Genomic DNA, 17,432 nt, shown 5'->3' on the forward strand with positions numbered 1-17,432 from the left:
TTTCATATGCTCTTCCCCTCTCATTGTCACATCATTTTGAGGAGTTGCCTCTTCCTTCATCGATCGACATCTTGCATTTTTCATAGAGCACCCCTTTGATGTTCGATGTCTTAGAGAATCCTCCCTCTCTCAATGCTACATCATTTGAGGGAGAGCCTCTTCTTGATTCCATGGACACTGCACTCTCAGATCTAGAGGTGTTAGCTCCATTTCCCCCACTTCTAGGCTTTTTATTCTTTGATTTATGCTCATCACTGGCCATTGCTAGAGCATCAGTACTTAGCATCTACATGTGGTATATAGGCATGCACCCTAGAGGTTCGTCTTGTGCTTCATCGACACTAGCTTCATCGACACCACCTTCAGCGACCACTTGGTTTCATGTATCTTCACTTGGGGAGCGATTTGACTTCCCTTTTTTCATTTGGGACCTAGCTATTATGGTGTGCACTTTAGAGGTGGGGAGCCTCCCTCATCTTGGTCATCATCGATATGGATCGTGCAATTCATCGCCATATCCTCATCAGCTAGCATTTTCCCCTTTGAGCCATATTTTTCTATTCCCTATACTTTTGCGCTTGCATTGATGTACTTTTTGGATTCACATTCCAAGGACGGAATGTACTTTAGAGGTGAGGGCATGTTAACCCATTCACAGGGTTAACACATTGGCCATCCCATGTGCACATTTTGCACTATCTTGTATTACATTTAGGTGTGCATATATCATATGATTTGTACCATAGGGTAGGAGGATTAGATCACCTCCACGTCCTATTGGTTGCAATCCATTTAGCCTCTCATTGTATGACACATGGTGTAGGGGTTAGCCTCTTCTATCTATATATTGAGAGCACTGGTGGGAGGAGTTATCATTCCTTTGGCCCTAGTTTGGAATCCACTCATGTGTGTTTCCTTAAGTGCTTGGTCTCCATCTTCTTATTAGTCTTGTGTATGTGAGTTTATTTGAGTGTGAGAGAGTTGAGGTTGCTTGCATGCATCAAATCTTGGTTGAGGATCCTATCATGATGCAATAAGTTTTTGTGTGTGGGTTAAAGTAGAAGAGTGTCGTGTCATCACTAGAGTGGCATTCCTTTCTTCTTGTCTTAGAGGTTCTTCATGTGTGGCGCTACATGTGGATGACATACCTCAAATTTCCCCTCCTAGTGACTTGATTTACCCCATTCCATAGATGCTTGCATGGCTAGAGCTTGTGTGGTTAGGGGATGGGAGCACCCCCCCATGATGATGCCCACACATTGTGTGTGGTTAGCATGGGAAACGATTTGCTAAAAGTGAGGTTAGAGGTTGAGTTGAGAGAGAGAGAGGGAGAGAGCCGTACTTTTCCTTTATTTCCTATGTTGTGGTTTTCTTTAGGTTAGGTTAGGTTGAAGGTTATTTTCCTTGTGGGATAGATTCCTTTATAGATTAGATTGCTGGTTTTGAGTTTTTGATGTATAGTTTCAATTTGGCCTCCCACGTGACTTCAATCATCATGTGGACACCCGATGGTGATTTGGCTTGACATTGAGCAAGTTACTTTAGTTAGAATTGCAAAAGAGGATAAGGAAAAGCCTTAGGAGCCAAGTGGCAAGAGAACATCTAGATTAAAACCAATAAGACAAAGTCTAAGCTGAGGAGCAACCTCAAGAGGTTGTGAATGAAAGTATTTGAAAAAGAGGACCTACTCCAGTTCGAACTATAGAAGTGGGTAAGGAGAAACCTTAGGAGCCAAGTGGCAAGAGAACTCTTAAATGAAAAAAAATGAGCCAAGTGAGAAGAGAAACCTTAGGAGCCAAGTGGCAAGAGAACTCTTAAATGAAAAAAAATGACAGTTGAAGACCAACATCAAGAGGTTTTGAAAGAAAATATTGAAAAAGACGACTTACAATGTGTGTTGCCTCAATATAAATTGTGCATGGTCTAAGACAAAAACTAGTCTGTGGGTAGGCCAACATGCCAACCAATGGTACACCAATAATTCTTATGGAGGGCTTTGTGAAGTAAAAGTATTCAACTTGGCAACAACAAGGGATTAGCTGGGAAAGTTGTAGCTTGCCTCATTTGGTGTTTGCTATGATTAGCTCTATTAATCACCGAGGTTTGCAAGTTGTTCGGAGGTGCTATTTTGTCAAGCAAGCAAGACAAAGCAAGTAGACCCTTTTTGTCAGTTGATCGTTTACTAGTGAGGAAAGAAACTAATCTGATGAAGGTAAGGCATTTCTATGCTGAGATGCTTTGACGACCAACGCGAGTATAGTTGGGTGGGTTGTTGCACTCAATTCTATAGCTCTCTATGAATATCTTGCCTTATTTTTTGGTTAGCTGCCATACTGACGATGAGATTGAAAAGTTTGAGGCTAGTTTTTGCCAAGTATAGGGATTGAAGGGAGATGCTAAGTGCAGGTGAGGGAGAAGAGGCACCAGTGGGAAACATTTGTGTCTTCAACAGCCAAGGGGGAGGCAGTGAGCATGGGCAAACACTAGATGTTGACAAGTGGGATGTATGAGGCCAGCGGGCGGTGTGGAACAATATGGTAGTGGGAGTGAAGCAAGCAGGCAGTATGGGAGAGTATGGCTTCTCAACAATAGTGGTGGTGACAACAACGGTAGGTGTACAATGTTACTTGAATTCAATTTGTTCAGTTCACTTTAGGTAGGTTAGTTGAGTTATTAATCTAACTGCTAAGTATTGCACTTAGCTTAAGGTTGATTAACGATTAATGTGAAATTTTAACTTCTAAATTGAATAGGTTCCTTTCATGGTATTTAGAAAAATGTTGGTTGCAGTGTTATGCTCGTCGGAGCTTTGGATTGAGAGTTATGGATTTTACAAGTCTAAACTGTACCCATATTACGTACCCATAATCTGGTGATTTTGAGGCTATCAAACTTGAAATTGTGATCAAAATTGATACATGTGCATGACAAACTTACAATATTTTCTTTTTATATGCTTGCAATCTTGTTGGGAGAGGATGGTAGGGTCCACCATTAACTTGTCTTTGGTGTTTCAAATTCGTAATCTAGCATTTACAATGCCAACTAATAAGTCTCCTCACATTCTAACATGTGTCTTAAAATTAAATGTTTTGTGCGCGATTTGACAATGGTTTTAGTATTCAAGATCATCTTTTCTCATCATTTTCTTGCTCGGATTGCATCTTCATTGGCTTGTTTATCTTGAATCCCTCATTACCACTTTTCTCACTCTTCCACAACTTAGTGTGATTTTTAAATTCAAATATATTATATTAGTTAAGTGTTCCTTCTTGGTGGGTAAACTTTGCAATTGAGCAAATGCATGAAGCTACTTTCCACCATCTTCCCCATATTGGTTGTAGGATTTATTTACTCTTGCGTGTGCATATATATGCAAGGCAAAATAGAATGACAAAATGCAAAATCAGTAAGTTTAGATTTCTTCCAAAGAAAAAAATAATTATTTACAAATTAAATTTCAGGTAATAAATTTAAATTAAAAAACATTAAAAATAATTTCCAAAATATGATTGATATATAGTGAGACAATGAAAGTGGATAGAATCAAAGCTTCTTCTTATTCATTGCAATGGTAACATTACAAGATCAAATCTATAGGATACCATTATATTGACATAGTCATTCTCATCTTCTACATTTTTTTCCAATCAAAGAATTACTTTTTCTCCCTCACAAGCTATTTGTGGTATTCTATCCTTGCACTTCTCAATGGGGTGTTTGGATGTGCTCCAACTCCAAAGTATTGGATCCACATCTTCCCATCTTATTGGGTCAATTTCCTTGTTGCATCACCATTGATTCAGCCAACAATTCTTGTATCTAACTAGATCATTGCATCCCTTTTATTTGTAGGAGGCCATTACTATATATGATTGCTTTTTTCTAGTTTCTTGATGAGATTTTTCCCACTACATTTTTCATTGTGATGCCTATCCAAACGGGGTATACATAATCACAAGACCTTACTAAGACAGAGAATTCTTCTTTACATCTTTTAAAGGCTCAAGTCCTTCTTTTGGCTTATCACAAGGTGGTTCAACATTCTAAACCTCAAGGTCATGAAGGACCAAGGCATCAACATCATCCCTTGATGAATTTCAAGATAATAAAGGCCCAAGACATCAACATTATCCCGTGCCTCTATCCATTATTCAGCCTACTATTTTTATAATGGACTCTTGGCCAAAATGGATGGCGAATCCTTCTTGTCTGATAGGACTTTTTAGGCAAGAGATCACTTTTTCACAGCAATAACTAATTACTAAAATGATACATGATTTATATGACTTATCTACTCTTTCATTGTTATCCTTGTCAATCCAAGACCTCCAATACTCCACATGCTTCCCCAATCTAGATGCTAAACAACCTTTTTATTTAAGTACTTACATAATGGAATATATTTTGGTTGTCCTATTGGGAACATTGGCTTACCATCTTGGCCATATTTCCATATTTCTATACCACCAATTGGAAGCCATTGAACCAACTTCAGATGCATCATATTTTGGAACTTTGGAATCCCATCATTGCGGTAGAGACAAAAGTTAAATGGTTTAGAGTGACCCACTACCATCATGTAGGTACCCGTAAATGAACCTCTTGAAGTTAAGAACTTCTTCTATAGAAAATGGTACAAGCCGACTAAATTCACTTTCACTACAAGCTTGCAACAAATGAGGCAATGTAAATACAAAATTCATCCTGAGTGTCTTAGAGAATTGACTAAAAAATGCATCAATGTCCTCATGTGTATGACCAACCATCAAGAAACCTTGTTGCATTATTTGAAAAATCCCATTCCCAACAAGCAATGATAAGTAGGGAAACACATCTTTTCTTGTTCTTTGCTCCACAATTGTCAACTTGGAGAAGAAAAATGTACAAAAGTGCCTGTAGCATCTTCTACTTGGATTTTGCACCAAGCTTCTTTCTTAAGATGATGTCATTGTGGAAGACATAATATCATACATGTTTGTTATCTTTTTTGCTAAGCATGTGACAATTCAATGTATCTCTATCCAACAAGGATCAAAATATTGTTTGCAATTTAGGTACTTGGTGAGAGAGCTTGTTGTACCTATGGGTATCCTTTCTCTTAATATTGCATAAGCAGAAAGCAAGTGGAACTATTGTAAAATTGGGATTACTCTTCCAGGATTTTAATGCAGATTCCATACACTAATTCTCCATGCCCGTGACTCAAAATTCTTGACGATGGCGCAAGAAATTGCATAACATGGTTCAAACATTTTAGTATGACTTGCAACCTTAGAATGCATGTATTCACTTGGTACATCTTTTCATGTATGATACAAAAAATTTGGGTACTATCTAGCGGCAAAAATAAGTGCCATGCGTGATCTAAGATTCTACAAGACATTTGTTGTAAACTATGTGCCCTTCATTTTAGTAGCCTATGCTCTCTCTCACTTTGCACCTTTGTAGATTCAAGTTTCATCTTGATTGCAGTACGTGTGTTATATTTAGAGAAAGTATTGGATTTTGAGAGACTGGCTTGCTTAAAGAAAATATTCGATAACTTCCCTAAATGTAGACTTTGATAAGGTCTTATATTTTAGCCCTTCCAATGTAGCATTTACCTCATGAAATATTCCCGCTTTCTTATACATATAAGGATGACCATTCGAGTGTCTTGCTCTCCATGCATTGATTTCTTATGTGGCATCTTCTCTACAGAATTTTCCACAATTATTTGAACAACTACTTTTTTCATCTCCATGTGACACATATAATCTCTCAATAAATCGCTATTCCACATGCATATCTTTACTCTGAAATATTTTTATAAGCAGCTTGATTGGCTGCCAAGTGAGGTGGGCATGCAGGGATTCCATATGGAGATTTGGTACCGAAGAGGGAAGGATAATAATTCTCCTTTTATTAGGGCAATGCTTGCAACAACCTTGTAACTTTTTTTTCCTACCTCTCTCGTTAGTCGATAAACCCTGATGATAAGCGTGCTAAAGGTCACCCATGTTTTCTAAAATCCTGGACTGAAATTTAAAAGACCACACACGAGGACTCTTTTTCTTTCTCCACCTCCTTGCTACTGGGCTCAAAATGGGAATTGACAACAGCTTCTCTGTGCCCTTCAATTGAATTGTCAATCATTGAGATTCAAACATTTTCCTCCCTTTATTAGAGCAATACTTGAAACAACCATCTGACAATCCAATTTTCATACCTCTTGCATTGGTTGATAGATCCTGATGGTAAGCATCCAAAGGACGCCCATGTTTTCTAAAATTTTCTTGCTCCACAAGGTTTGAAATCTCCTTGCTCCACATGGTCTGAAATTCAAAGGACCACACGGGAGGACTCTTTGATAGATCCCGATGGTAAGCATACCAAAGGACACCCATCTTTTCTAAAATTTCTTTGTTCCACATGGTCTGAAATTCAAAGAAGCACACGAGTTTTCTAAAATTTCTTTGCTCTACATGGTCTGAAATTCAAAGGACCGAGGACTCTCTTTCTTTCTCCATCTAGCATTGAGAGTATCAATGACCTCCTTATTAATGGGCTCAAAGCGAGAGTTGGCAACATCTTCTCCCTGCCCTTCCAATTGATGAATATTGAACTGCGTCCTCCTTTCCATTTATTCAGGTGAGCTTTCCACAACTCTGGCTAATCAGTTCGTGATCAATGCTGGAGAGACAACAATCTCTCCTATCTGTCTCCAAGTCTTCCATCTAAATTCTGCCTTCTTATCCAAGAGAGCACCATGGACCTTGCTATCTTAGGCTGCATCTTTGGCTGATATAGCTCGTATCCTTGCTGCAACTGGACCTTCTCTATGTTGAACCTCTCAGGCAGCTTCTCCTTTATTTGCCACTCAAGCTTTTCTTCTAAGCTTCTCCAAGCCTTGTGGCATCCAACTCTACTCTTTGAGTTTCTTTTATGAAGAGGCTGGGCTTCACACAAGCTCTTTATCGAAGCTTGCACTCTTTCCAACCCACAACTAAACAAACCTCCATTCGCAACCCTTTTAAACACTCAGCAAGCCTTACAAGTATTGTGGAGAAACCTCACACTCAAAAGTCTAAAATAGAATGAGCTACACTATCGGCTCTCATACCATGTCAAGATTTTAGGATCTATGAGCTCTAAGAAAGAGAGTGAATGTGGAGAACTATTGAAGCTAAAGCATGAGAGAGAACTATGAAGACTTGAGCATGGAGAAAATGAAAGAGAAAGACCACATGTGATGAGACTATAGCTATACAAAGTTTAGGCCCCTTGTATTTCAGTCCATAAGATAGACTTTCTTGGGTCCCTTCAAATAGGACCAAGAGCTCCACCCAATTTGGGTTATATACCACACACTTGTGTACATCCTCCTCCATATAGTTGTTTACATCCAACACCACATAGTACAATAGGCATGCTCCATGTGACACCATCAATGAGGCCCATGACCTTCCATGTGACCCTTTACATGTGAACCATGTGCATACACTCACCTTTCACCTTAGGTAGTGTTTCTAAACCATGAATCTTTCAACAATGCGTCCCCTAGCCAAGCATGCACCCCTCAAGATCACGAACCTTTGGGTGCCACATCAAAGGCTGCTTGTCAAACTCCTCCCTACAAGTGAGGTAGGCACAAATAAGACCAAGCGACAACCGCTTCCAAACACAAAAAAGACTTCTTGTCAAAGGGAAGCCCTTCCCTGTGAGGCGTAAGTGAGATCTATCGGAATGATGACTATCAGTATCCACTCGTGCAGGGGGTGTTCCTGAGGCTCGCGCTGCATCAAGAGCTTCCAGGGCTCATGGCTTGGGGTGAGCCTCGCACTATCAGCTTGCCCGGGAGGGCTCGGCTCTGCATCTCAGGGTTTAAGATGCCGAGGCCCCCTTGGGATTGTGACATAATCATTTTTGCCTCACCACTCTGGCTCAAGCATTTTGGGTGCCGTCCAAACCTGCCAAAGGAAATTACGCACTAGGTGCCTTCTCCATGTAGCCCTTGTGAAAGCACCCTTAGGAAGCTATATACCATCAGGCTGTGGCAAGGAGTACCTAGTTCACCACTAGAGTCCTGCTTGCTAGAGAGATTTTGGCCAAGCTCCAATACAGAAGCTTGCATTGCACACTCTCAAAGACAGGGGCTATTTGTTGTTCCACTAAAATATATATGCCCACCTGGCACTCGAGATAGAGCACCGTCTGACCCCTTAGGATCCATCAAAAACTCAGGGTTGCCCCCCATGCTCAAATCTCCTGAGCCTCCTCAATGATAGTAAGGAAGCCCACTGATTTAGGATTTAGCCCAGTTGATCCTAGCACCCGAGGCCGTGCAACAATATGTCACTAGAGCCCTCTTGAACACCTCCAGGCTCTCTACCAAGGTCTCACATAAAGTGTTGTGTCGTCTGCAAACTCCAAATCTAGTAGCTCCTCATGTTGTCGGATTGGAAGTCTCATTCCTATGAGGCCCCCCGCCTTCAAGCGTAGAAAGTAACCCAAGCCCTCTACCACACAAAGGAAAAGGAAGGGGGTAGCCCTATCGCACTGATCGGGAGAGAGAGAAGGCATCGCCTGTGTAACCACCAATAAGCATTTGGCTAGAGTTGCCTGCATGCAAGGCCGAGATGCCTCTGAACCACCTGTTTGAGAAACCTAGCCGTTGCATAGTGCCCTTCAGAATGGGCCACTCCATTATGTCGTATGCCTTCTCAAAATCCAAGAGTAGGATAGCGAGAGGCTAGGAGTCCTCCTGGACCCAATCAAGAGCCTCCCCAAAAGTGAAAATGTTGTCCCTCCAACATGCTAGGTTCTTGGACAAACCTTCTCTGAGTGTCGTGAATGATGTCCACCAGATGTGGCCCAAGACGCAACCTTAAGAGCTTGGCCAAGATCTTGTAGGTTGTGTCCAACAAGTTGATCAGCCTCCACTGACGCAAGTTTGATCCATCACCCCCCTTTGGTGTCTTCTACTCAGGGATAGTGGGAGCAATCCTAAGTTGAATATCTCCTGAAGAGCGCACCGATCAGGGGTACAGATATGCTTGGAGGATCGCCATCTACTAGGCAACTCATGCTTAATAGTTTGTGTGCCATCCAAGCCTGTCTAGAGGGAGTTTCGAACCAACCTCCTAAGTTGCCCCATACAACCCCTGTGGAAGCTCAGTGCCATGCAACGTACTAGGCTATGGCCAAAAGAATCCAGTTCAATAAAATTGCTCGGCCTATAAGGGAAAGCTTGCCTATAAGGGAAAGCTTGATGATGGAGCTCCAATATAGTAGCTTCCTACACACTTTTTAGAACTAGGGATTTTGCTACTCCATTGAAACATCCAATCCTATCTAGCATCCTAGATAGCATGTCTTGTGGCCCAACACTACCTCGGCTCACCTTTGTAGGAAGATGGTGACTATCCTATCTAGCATCCTGGATGGCATGTCTTGTGGCCATGGGGTATCCATATGAAGCCAAGATCAACCTCCCAAGTGAGCGCTACTTTGGATGCTATAAGGAAGCCCACCCATTTATTCCTTTTGAACTTGGCCCCTGAAGCCTTGCAATAGACCTCTAGGAGGTCACATGCCACTCTCTCTAGGCTATTACCCATTCCCTCCACCTACCAGACCTTGTAGTTTGTGAACTTTGAGTCTGAGAGCTCCTCATTCTGATGGATCAATGAACACATTCCATACTCGTGTCATTTCAAAAGATATCTCAAGGCATCCACCACAAATAAGAACAATAAAGCAGCCAAAGGGTAGCCTTGCCTCACTCAATGGGAAAAGGAAAAAGCCTTCCTCGCTTGACAAGCAGTCAGCATCTAGCTGGAGCCATTTGCATACACGGCAAAGACCCCCTATACTGACTACTTTGAGAAGCCTCATCTCCTTATGGTTCCCTCCAAAAAGGCCCAATCCACCCTTTCGCAAGCCTTCTTAAAGTCTCTTTGACACGCCCACTCTGTGGCTTCCTAGAACATGATGTTTTGAAGACTCCCCTCTTGGACAAAACCTATCTACATGTTGTGAATGATATCCAGGAGGTGTAGGCATAACCGCAATCTAGGGCCACCATAGAATATCGATCTTATATGTGTTGTTTAGAAGATTAATCTGGGGCCACTATAGAATATCGGCCCATTCACCTTCCTTCAAGATCAGACAAATCCATGTTGAAATTCCAATTGCAATGGGTGTCCACATGCTCCTAAAAGGTATAGAAGAAGATGGGTAGAGGCCATCTTCCCTTGGGTACTTCCATATTGGGATGGCCTTGAGGGCCTCCAAACACTCCTCATCTGTGAGGGGGTCTCCAACTACGTCCTCACAGACGGAGAAGATCATTGAAGGATGTAGACTTACACGTCCTCCTCACGGCCCACATCCATGGGGTCTTGTCCTTTGCCTTGAAATGCTAGCTATAGAAAGCGATGGAAAGCTCTATGATCTTCTGGCTATTTGAGTGAAGTTTTGCTTAGATTGAACACCGTCTAAAAAAATCAGCCCGTCATCCTATCCCTTCATTGTACCCAATGAGCTCACACAAGGAATGGTACAAATACTCCACTCATCTAACCTCGGCCTCCTAGAGGGACAATCAAGCGCTCTCATATCTATCACCCAACCAAGGGGACTATGGCTACTCATCCATCAACCTCTATATGGATACCAGGCGTCTCCTAAGAGCCCTCTCACACACGTGTAGAGCATGTCTGCACCTCAAAGCCTAGGTTTGCATATCTTTAATGATCCTTTGAATGGCCTTAGTCAGGTTTAGTACTCCTACAAACTGGCCTCATCTATAATCCAAATTTGAGCTGTGACATCTCAAATCTCCTCCTCCTAAAGAGCACATCTAGAATCCTCACTTAATGTTGGGGGAAATATGGTCGTGGTGGCTGCTCCAAATGCATGACAATGGGAGAATGGTGGGAGATGATCATGCTCACCAAGATGCCTATAGATCCTCCTCTATGTATAGCCCACCCTCCAATGTAGAATTTGTCCATTCGCTCCAGCAGACCATCTCAATGTCTCCGACCAAAGGAAGAGAGTTTATCTGGGAGCCAGGTAAGCTCAAGCTCTTGCGAAGCATCTCAACCACCGATGGAGAAAATATATTGTTGCCACATGGCATGATAAAGAAGAAGCCCCACGTTGCTTGTCCTCTTCAAACTCTAGATTGTCTTCTTCAACAATCCAGAGGTCCACCTCAAGAAGACAATCCATGAGGCTTACAAAAAGGACCCCTTTGCTAGTGGCACGTCAGTGCGTAAACATTGAGGACCACAGTATCGAGATCCTTGACCTAGATGCCCATTCACATCACGTTGCCCCCTATCAGTTCTCCCTAGTAAAAAATGTTTGAAACCAGGGCCTGGCCCTTAGAGATCCATACTCCGCCATTGTGTCCTACTATTAGGGACCAAATTTCAAGACTGCATGCTAATAACAAGGGGATTTCTTTCTTGATGTCCGCTACTACAAGAACATTTGCTTCGAGAACATCAAAACATCTAAGGTGCATTCAACAAGGGTATGTTGCAAATCCTCTCTTCTCAAGATCCACCATTAGGGCTATTGACACACTTGACTGTGAAAATCATGCATATTCCAAGTCAATACTATTTGGCTCATGGGGAGGGTTGAGAGGAGGAGAACAAAGCTTCCTAGAGCCATAGTCATGCAAACTAATGCTCTTAGCATCCCACCTTGGCCAATGGTTTCGACGGTGAGTAGTCCCAATCTACACAACGCCTTAAGAGCGATATTAGTTCTACCACACCAAACTTGTGGACCTAAGTAACAGCATGTGGTATGCTACTCCCAAACGAGTAGTAGCCGATGCCTACAAGGTCGAATAAGCGCCTTATGAAGAGGCCTAGGGAAGGGCACCATCCATTTTCAGGCCAATCAACAATCTACCCATGCTAGGCATGTCCAGGGAAATAGTTAGTTCACAATTTCCCTTCTCGCCATACGTGATCCACATGGCCCACCCTAGCCAACTCCCTTAAAGAGCAGCATCTTTGAATAACTTAATTTGAGGTTCTAATTCTTTTCACAGTAATAATAGCATCCTATTTTTTGACTTATTTTAACAACTCTTACATTGCTCATATTGATTTCATACTACATGCATAAGGTCTCTGGTAAAAAAACTTTTCTATTTTTAATTTTGTTCAAAGTAGAATAGGAATGACTAGGTAAAGCATGACTTGGTGTCTTTCTCGTAGTGATTGCTTTTCCATCCTTTCTATGGGTGTCTTGCTAGTGGTTTTAGATCTTGGAAGGTTAAACTTTAAGCCATATGTTCCTTGTATTAGCATTTGCAATTTTGCAAGTTTGCAAGTTTGCAACTTGAATGGTTAATGGAGTTATTATTTTGATGAAGACACTTAAAGGAAGATTGTATGCAAATAAAGTAAGCCAAGCTATGTGATACAAAACCATAGTAACAATGAAACCATTTCATTGAAAGCAAAATTGAAACCTTGGAAGTTTTGTCTTAAATTTCAACTTGCAAGCATATATATTTGCATGTTTCAAAGTCATAAGTCACTACAAATTCTAAAATTGCTCTGTACAAGAATCTAGATGTGAAGCTACTTTGTGAAGAAATAATTTGTAGGTTGTGACAAACAAAGTGTCACCAACCCAAAGATTTGATAGCACTATCTGAGGTATGCTATAGTAGAGTATCTCTAGCATATGATGCATGTTTGTAGAAGACCATATAGTTGCTATGGATAGAGTGATCCAAAGCTCCATAAAAGCTATGGATGAAGGTGCAAAAGGATGATACTATGCTCTATTAAAGGGGCCCAAAAAATCAACAAGTATGGTAGCTTGCCAAACCTATATGCTGAGCCATCTTGTATTGTAGTCTCATCAAGGAGGAGCTAATAATAAGAAGTTCTAGAAGCTTGAAATATAACTGCAAAAACATTAGATGTCCCTAAGGAACGTGGGCTACCGAATGCTATTGTTGGGAAAATTTGTAATTCTTAGATATAACCACTAATTTGCATCTATGACTATATACTACAACCATAATTGCATGCTCAAACATTGAGGTTTCCTAGGTTGCTCTCTAGCCAAATTTGATAATCTCCACCACACTAGGGAAGGATTGTACTAATGCACAAATGATCTCATGTTGAGGAATAGTTTGCTGATCATAAGAGGTTGTGGTAATCATTGAATGCAAGTGTGATACAATGTGGTACAACTGAATCAATGTTGTAGTGCCTCGATGAGTGATCTAGTAACCTAGTTTGCTAGTGGAAACAGAGTCCAAGGACATGTTATGCTCCATTTTATGTTAGAGGATTGGGGCAGGGAGTGGAGTGCACAAGGTAGGTCACTATACACTACATTTATTGACATAAATCATGAATATACACATGAACCCCTTAGGATTAGGTTTAGGGATTGATCCTATTCCTTGTATGGTATGGTGCTATTTACATAATCCTTAACACCCCATTTTAAATTGCATTGGGTAGGTAGAGGGTGAATGTACAAGATCTTTTTTGAATTTTGTTTGGTGCATATGATAGTGACCAAACTGAGAAACAAAAATCAAAAAAATCAGATTAATACAACTTATAACATCCTATACATGATATTTATTTCCACCTCTTGAGCTATAGTTTATTCTTTGAATTTGGGAGCAAAACCTAAAGGATAGGCCAAGGGATGATAGAAGCATGACAAAAATAATTAAGTCCGCTTGGATCAAAGATTGGCCAAGCAAAAGATGACTACATGGATAATTGTGTGAGTGTGCTGGTGCGTCAAATATGTCAAAGCTAAACGTGACATAAGTCTATGGGAACAATGAAGACCACGGGGCCTCAATAAGGGGGGATAGTTGCAGAGACTGAGAGATGCGAGTGGTCATATGCACTCACACTCTTAGGAGATTCTATGGATTACAGATTCTATCAGAGTTTGTTTTAGTTCAAGGAGGAGTCCCCCCTCGTACATGCATCCTGGGAGTTTGTTTGAGCCCACATCTGAGCAGTGGTATCTCAGAGCATGAGCAGGTAGTAAGAGGAGCCTTTCATACGGATGAGGAGATTTTGGAGGCCCCCAAGACCCTCCCATCGTAGAAGTGCCTTGGAGAGGACGTATTGACACTGTCTTTCTTTAGGTGCTTTTGGGAGCACATCCACACTCTCCTTCGATTAGCTTTCCAGGAGATTCTCGCTTAGGATCTCTCCCACCATTTCTGAGTCATGGTGGATTTGTTTGATCCTGAAGGGGGGGTTTTAAGGTGGGTCGATAGTAATGGAGACTGATTACTCTACAAGGTCTTGAGTTTGCTGTCTTGGCCTCATTGAGTGGATATCGTTCATGACACGCAGACACGGTTTGTTTAGGGATGCAGCATCCTGGACAACCTCTTCACCTTTTGTGAGGCACTAGATTGGGCCCATGAGGAGTCCCAACATCTCACTGTCCTTCTCTTGGATCTTGAGAAGGCTTACGATAGGGTGGAGTGGTCTTTCTTGCAAGACACCATGTAGAGATTTGACTTTGCAGATAGATGGATGGGTCTCGGCCTCGTATGCAGAGAGCTCTAGTCAGATGCTTATTGGTGGTCATATATAGGCGAGGCCTTCTCTCTCATTCGGCAGGGCTGCCCCCTCGCTCCCCTTTCTCTTCCTTTCTATAGTGAAGGCATTGGGATACTTCTTGCGTTCTCAGGCCACGGGCCTCACAACGATGAGGGTCCCAATCCGATAGCAAGAGGAGTTGCTAGATTCAGAGTTCGTAGATGATGTGGCACTTTATGTGGAGGGAGGGTTCTGCAGAGAGCCTTGAGGTGGTCAGGGAGGCTCTAGCCACATATTGCAAGGGCTCCGGTGCTAGGATTAAATGGACCAAATCAATTGGCTTTCTTACAAAACGAATGAGGAGGTCCGAGATTGGGGGTTTGCCCTTGGTTTTAATGAATTTTGTGGGGGTAGACAGTGAGATACCTTGGGTGCTAGATGGGCATGGATGTATCAACAGAGCAATAGATTGCCTCGGTACTAGAGAGTATGCGGCACAAACTTCTTTACTGGCAAACTCTCCTTAGTAGGCAGGGCTTTAGTGGGGCCAACCAGTTCCTCCTTGCCATAGCTTGGTACACTGCTTGTGTTGGTGCTTTCATAGGGGTTGCATGGGTTAGCTTAGGCAATTGGTGCACATCTTATGGTCAGGATCGGATGGAACATGGAACACTAGAGACAAAGTGGCTTGGCAGATGGTGATTCTACCACAGCACTAGGGAGGCCTTGGGATCATTGAGACAGAGATGCAAAGCAGAGTTAGTGGTATGCAGTCTCTGAGCCCTAGAAGCTCTTGCTTCAGTAAGGGCTTCTCAAGAATACCCCTCGTAGTACAGGTGGCCAAGTGACAGGAGTCTCATAGATGGATGTTTTTGAAGGCCCCCCTCAGAGAAGGGCTCCCCCTAATGAGGAGCCTTTTTAGAGTTTGGAAGCATTTGTCTGGGGGATGTATCTAGGCTGGTCCACATGCACTGAGGAGTTTGAGCAGCAACCAATCATTTGGAATCTCGAGGTTTAGGATCTGAAACGAGTGTACTAGGACAACAATCACATATTGGCTAGGCACAATGGGACAATGGCCCAGCGAGGTCCTTTGGATTTGGAGAGGCTCCCTCTGGATGCAGAGGAAGGATGTAGACACTCTCACATCTGAGGGGGGGCAGGCATACGGATGGCAGAGATTGACGCAGCGATTTCCAACTCATGGTGGGAGGGATTGAGCACCACCATCTAGACCCCCCATCATTGGTCTGGACAATTCTCAAGGATAGGAGTGCATCTTAGGATTCAGTTCCTTCAGTAGTCACGGGGTTATTTGCTATGAAAATACTATAGGGTGCAATTGGGAGGGGGCCTCTTACAGGCTGAGACAGAGAGGGACAGTTGGGATGAGGAGGTCTTGGATGGGCTAGTGTGGCAGAGGATCAGGACAATGGGCCGCTTGGGCAATGTTTGGACAATTGACCCAAACATAGTCCTATCAAAGTAGGGGGGAGCAGGGTGGTGCCTTTGGTTATGGGAGGGATGACCGGACCCTAGTGAGTGGTTCTGGCCTATCGAGTGTGGGCACATAGACAGAGTGGAGGAGGTGCCCTTCTTCTCCTGTACAACCCGCATTGGCCCTCGAGGGAGCGTCATTCAGTTGAGCAAGAGGTCCCCTATGAGGTTCTCTCTCTCTTGGTTGCATCTTTGGACTAGCTTGAGACAACGGAAGATCTCATAATTCTTATGGACAGTGGCTCAGGACGGGCTTGCCATCAGCCCTTCTTTGGAGAAGATTCATTTGGATGGCAGCTGCACAAAATGAGTGCTAGAGACAATACCCCACTGTCCCAAAGTAGCGCAAATGATTTGGTCAACAGCTTTCAAGATTGTGACCAGAACGCAATGGATCCAAACAAGATTTCAAATGGGGGATGGTCAAGTGGCTTACAAAGGGGGGGCATGCTTTCTCGATTAATCTGGCCTCCCTAGCTATTGGAACTAGAGCCATCATGTGGTTATGATTGAGATGCAATGTCTTCCTCCCATTTACACCGTGCGCCTTTACGAGAGGATAGTGCATGGGAGACGATGTCCTGCATCACTGCTTGGAACATTTGGGTTGGCTGCTGCAATTTGGTGATGGGAGGACATTAGGTTTCCCGACAGCCACTCTTGTCACCATCTAGCAAGATATTATTTACACCCTACGCACCATCTAAGAGTGTGGGACTCCAAATTCTAGAGCGACCGCTTAAAGGCAAGAGTGTTCTGCGAGGCTTGGGCTGCATGCATTTTTAATCACGAGAGGTATTCATTGGATGTATAGTCCGCCACCTTGGTTGCTAGCCCCTATTCCAGAGATTTCCTAGGCGATGAGTTGGGCTCTCTGAAAACGGCTGGTTTCTTTTTTACAATCAAGTTTTATCTGATTTTTACCCATGGTCAACACCTTTTGATTTTGCTGATTTGTATGGCTGGTGTTTTCAAAGCATTAATAGAAGTTCCTTTTCCTTTGTTGGGGGGGAGGCGGTTGGAAATCCCTACAGTACGTGTATGAGAACTACTATGGCCATATCATATCACACTATATAGGCTGTGCAAGGTTTATCGCTACAGTATGTGTACGAGAACTACTATGTCCATATCATATCACACTATATAAGCTGTGCAAGATTTATCCCAAAAAAGAACATGTCTAACACGTGTTTCGAGCCGTGCATTGTCTTAATTCTTCATACATCTTACCCATAAGACACGTTGGAACTAGTTGTTCCTTAAATTGACACATTCAAATAAAGATACTAGCCCTCCCTTGTATAGGCACTAGTTTTACCAATAGCCCCCACATCAACAATTTCCTTCCTTGAAGACATGAAAGCAGTTTGCATT

Source organism: Dipteris shenzhenensis, chromosome 16, assembly GCF_047967505.1.
Source record: "Dipteris shenzhenensis isolate YYH24624 ecotype China chromosome 16, Dip_SZ_1.0, whole genome shotgun sequence".
Lineage (NCBI taxonomy): Eukaryota > Viridiplantae > Streptophyta > Polypodiopsida > Gleicheniales > Dipteridaceae > Dipteris > Dipteris shenzhenensis.